The sequence below is a fragment of the Labrus mixtus genome, chromosome 5, assembly GCF_963584025.1.
Source record: "Labrus mixtus chromosome 5, fLabMix1.1, whole genome shotgun sequence".
Classification (NCBI taxonomy): Eukaryota; Metazoa; Chordata; class Actinopteri; order Labriformes; family Labridae; genus Labrus; species Labrus mixtus.
Genome location: NC_083616.1, coordinates 7184732 through 7190261, shown reverse-complemented (window position 1 = coordinate 7190261; position 5530 = coordinate 7184732).

The window sequence follows — 5530 nt, the reverse complement described above, 5'->3', positions numbered from 1 at the left end:
ATTCATGTAAATACTGTTATATTGTCCTCTTCATGCACATGCACACCTTTTTATGTAAATATTGGAATATTTATATTTAATATATATTATCATATTTGGACTTCAGAGCTGAGGTCAGAGAAGAACAGCTGATCCCTGAAAAACTGCACCAACTCAATCTGAATAAAGAATAAAAGATGTAAATGTAGATGAACACACTGACGTGATCATCATCTGTTCATTCCAACATTTAAGGGTTAATTGTGATTCATTCATGTTTTTGTACTTCTTGATCATTCTTACATTCAAACACTCAAAGCTCCTGTGAGGAACTTTCATTACGTGTCTGTTTTGGCACCCCTTGTGGACAAAGTGAAACCTCTTATCTCTTTACTGATCTTGTCCTGTACAGTATTCCCGAACAAAACCACTTTCTAAGTTTAACTTTATCAAATCTCAATCTAAACTTGTTCTCTGACTGGTCCCACCTGCCTCCTTTGTGCTTATTTTTGAACTCTTCAAGGAGAGTTTGAATCCTGCGTTGGTGTGACACTTTTGCTTGTGTTATACTGTTTATGACTGTTAGCTCTGTTTGAATGCTAACCACACCACCCAGCAGATGGAGTTAACTCTGGACAAGTTACATCAGCACTGACATCATCTTGTAACGTGGTTGGTACAGGTGGAGAAGCTATCGGCAGGTAGCAATTAGCAGAGGTCCTGGGATAGCTGGTTAGCATCAGATTGCTGACAGACAACATAGTGGGGATTTCCACACGGCACTTTTATTACTTCATATGGAGCACACAAAGCCAGGTCGCCACTGCGCTATATTCACTCATCAAACATAAGCAGTAATAAAGACGTAACCTGCACCAACTCGTCACTGAGGTTCAGAGCCCTCTCACCATCTTACACTCATGAAGATGGAGATCAACAACTCTTTCTATCACACACTCAGAACATAACAGAGGCACCACCTGGTGGAGCCATTTGGTACTACAACAATATTCAGGCTGTTACACTCTGACTGATGGAGCACAATGTTGAATCTGTGAACACAGAAAACTATCCCATCACATGTTTCATTTTTATCCTTTGAGTCACTCTACATACTGTTCAGACATTTGGAAGGATCGACATGAACTAAAAACATTTCCTCAGATTTTAATACAGGATAAAACTGAAAATGTAACTACCAATACTGTGCAACATCAATCATAGGATGTGGGTTGAATTTAAAGGGAACATATTATACCCCTTTTCCACCTTTTCTAACAGTCCCCCTGTGGTCTAAATGAAACATCTGTGCTGTGCTTTGATCAAAATATAACATGAATCAAGCACCAGAGGAGGTTTGTGACCCTGTATAAACCAGCGCTCTCAGAATGCTCCATTTTGGTGTGTGTGTCTCTTTAAATGCAATGAGCCCCCTCCCTGAGACGGGAGAAAGTTTGTTCACCCAGATGATTCGTTCGTTTTGAACGAATCGTTCACGAACGACACATCACTAGAGTGTTCTGCCCTTGATGTGTTTTATATGTTAAAGGACAAAGCTTCATTGTCATTTGGAAAAAAGGTTATTGTTCCTTTATTTTGAAATCTGTGAAGACACAGGAAGCAGGAAACAGGAAGTAGAAAGTGTGTAAACAGAAGGAGCATGGTGGTGTCTGTATGGGTTTCCATGTTGAATCCAAAGTCATCCTTGATGTGAATCCTTCAGAAAGCAATCACTGTAAGCCTTACTTGTTGTTTACATGTTTGATAGTGTAAATTGATACATTTTATGTACATTTATTCTAAGTTTATAGGAGTTCAATGTAAATTTACTCTCTACTATTGTTTCATAACCAACTAATGCAGCTTGTACTTCAAAATACGAGTTGGATCAGAAATACTTATCAATAAGTATCAACAAGTGAGAAGTTATCTTTCAAAACATATACAGGAAAATACATTAACAAATGAATGTGTGCAGCAGTTGTTCCAAAACAAAAATACAGCTAAAGGAAAGCTCTCAAATATACTGTATATAAAATATTGCAAAAGCACACCATTGTAGATAATAATATAAAAGAAAGATGGGAAAAAGAACTAGAAATCAATATCACAGCAGAAGACTGGAATGACAGCTTGAGTAGAAATATAAGACTAACGCAATCAAAATACTGGAGGGATTGCATGGAAAGTAAGCATGAGATATTATATCACACCATGCCAACACAGTAAATATCCCCCTCTTGCAGGCTCAAACTGTTGGAGAGGTTGTTGGGAACAAGAGGAAACTATGCACATATTTTCTTTAAATGTCCAGCTTTATTATCATTTTGGGAAGAGGTAGAGAATGTTTTTATGTTAATCTCTGAGTTAAATCTAGAGGTAGAAAATTATTTGGGCATCAACTTACCGGAGGAAATTAATGCTGCTGATATTCCTCTTTTTAATATTTTGCGAGTGACGGTCATGAAGCTGATAACAAGGACATAGAAACAACAACATCCGCCTAGACTTAAGTTATGGTTTTTAATGATTGAGCAAAGTTTAAATAACACATTATGTCCATTTATTATAAGAGGTGACCTACAGAAACTATACAAGAGGTATCCAAAAGAAAGACTTGATGGGCTGGACAGGTACATGAAATCTAAAGATCAGTAGATGGGCAACCCCTCACCCTCCCCATCCCTTCAACCTCCCATCCCCCTCCCCCTTTCTTTTTAAACTTATTAGAAATATGATTTTCTTTTTAATTTAGGTTTAAATTGAACTTGTGTTGCTATGTTTTTTAATTTTTCTTGTCTTGCTGTTGTGTTGTTCTGGTTGTGTTCTTTATTTTTTTTTAACTGTTGCAAAGCATTCGGAAGGAACTAAAGCAGACACGAAGTCACACAAGAAATAGATGTGGAAATGTATGAAAATATAACTGTAGAAACACTAAAATAAATACAGAAATAAATATACAATACAGAAATAGCTTTTTCATTAACTAAATGTATTATTGTTAATGTATTGATGCATTAATTCCAGCGTTTATTTATTCATTTTTCCTGCATTTATCTATTCATATTTGTATTTATTATTATTATTAATTCATTTATTTATTTCTCCTTCAGTCATTGTTTGTCCCTCACAGCAGCTGTGTGTTGTTTGATTTCTGCGGCTGAATTAATAAAAAGGTTTAATTCATGTTTTATTTTGTGAGTATAATCCATGTTCCAGCACTTATGAAATGTCCTTCAGATTCATGATGGAGAATAACAAACAGAACGATAAACATGAGAGCTTGAGAAAAGTATGATCCAGGCAGGCCGTGTGGGGGTGCCTCAAAACCGCCTCCCTTATCAGGTCCAAACAAATCCAGACCATTCAGGACCAGAATCTAAACTTAGAAGGACAAACTGGCTGCTGCATTGTTGTTAGAGAAGTCAGCACTTCAACATAGCATGTTTCCTTAATGTCTGATCATATAGTAAGGTCACTTTATAATTTTACTCACTACACATCTTACTGATTGATTCTTCTCTCTAAACCCTGAAGTGTTTTTTTTTTCTGCGTTGTAAGTTTGCTTTTCATTACAAACCCTGGAGAAGGAAACACCTACTTTCATGATTGATGTGCCCTTCCGTGTGTTCGTCTCTCCTCAACACTCCCATAGAGACCTTTTTTTTATGAGCTTTTAAAAGTGTTGTTGCTAGGTGACACTGCAGCCCGCTGCTTACATAGCTGGTTGTTGTGCTGCATTTGTAAGTCTGTGTTCATGTTCATGTGATTTAAGGAGAGATCAGACACATGGATATGAAGTAAGGAAAAGGTTAAATTAATGTGCTATATTAATGTAAAGAAAGAAACCAAAGGGAGGATCTCAAACAATAGGAGAGGTGCAGCTGCAGCTATTAAATGAATGGTGCAATAGCGCCCTCTGCTGGATTGACAGGTTTAGCTTTAACTAGTATCTAATTATTTACAGTCTATGTTCCATCCACTATTAAACATTACAACACGAGGCATTACGACAGAAACAATATAAAGTTAAATCAACTTAATCTGTGTCAGGAGGGAGATGAGTTTTAGTTCCTATACTCTCTGTATCCTCCTCCTAAACTTTTCTAATACGGCGATATCTCACAAATATCTTTGGACAGCTTCACGTCAAGTCCATGAAGTAATGTACATTTGCCTTCTGGATCATTTTGTAATATCACTCCTCATTTTATACATCTCTACAAACGGTAACTCCTCTCCTTCAATATACAGAAGAGAGCATAAAGAGAAATCAAACACAGAATTGATGACTTGATCTCAAACACAGCACGTCCTTAGAGGACTTCTGAACAGGCACTACTGGGACACCTTCAATTCTTTGTCAAAACCAGTAAACACAAACATCAAATCTTGAATGAAAATGAGCAGAAGGAAGAATAATCTTATATAATCTTCTCCTCTTTCACAAGACATTCATCCACAAAACACATCATTAAAAAAAAAGAATATAAAATACAACAGCTGCAGTACAACACCAGATCAAACAAGAATGTGCTACATGTTAATAAATAAATCAGAAATCAAGTCTATCCTGTGTAAATGTCTCTCTGAGCCATGACTGTCTACAACAGAGAAGTAGAGCTACATGGTCGAGGTAAATCCCACACGACCGCTGAGATCAACTCTTCCCAAAATACAGCAAAGCAGCTGGACCAGACTCTGTCTCTCCCTGCATCTTGAAGCAATGTGCTGATCAGCTGACTCCAGTCTTTACAGACATTTTTATCATCTCATTGGAGACATGCCTGAGTCCAAGTCTGGATCACAGACTTCCTGTCTGACAGGAGACAGTAGGTGAAGATGGGGAAGAATGTCTCGGACAGCAGGACTGTCAGCACTGGCTCCCCTCAAGGCTGCGTTCTTTCTCCTCTTCTCTTCTCCCTGTACACCAACAGCTGCATCTCCAGTCATCAGTCTGTCAAGCTCCTCAAGTTCGGAGAGACAGCACCACCCTCATTGGACTCATCTCTGTTGCGGATGAGTCTGCCTACAGGTGGAAGGCTGATCATCTGCTGACCTGGTGCAGAGAGAACAATCTAGAGCTTAATGCTCTGAAGACAGTGGAGATGGTTGTGGACTTTAGGAAAAACACAGTCACCCCCATCACCGTCGGTGACTCCACTGTGGAGTCTTTCTGCTTCCTAGGAACCACCATCACCCAGGACCTCAAGTGGAGAAAGGACAGCAGAGGATGTACTTCCTGCAACAGCTGAAGAAGTTCAACCTGACAAAGACCATGATGGTTCACTTCTACACTGCCATCATTGAGTCCATCCTCTCCTCCTCCATCACAGTCTGGTACGCTGCAGCCACAGCAAAGGACAAGTGCAGGCTGCAACGTATCAGCCGCTCTGCAGAGAAGGTGATTGGCTGCAACCTGCCATCTCTCCACGACCTGTACACCTCCAGGACCTTGAGGCGTGCAGGTAAGATTGTGACTGACCCCTCTCACCCTGGTCATGGACTGTTTGAGACCCTCCCCTCTGGCAAGAGGCTGCGGTCTCATGCC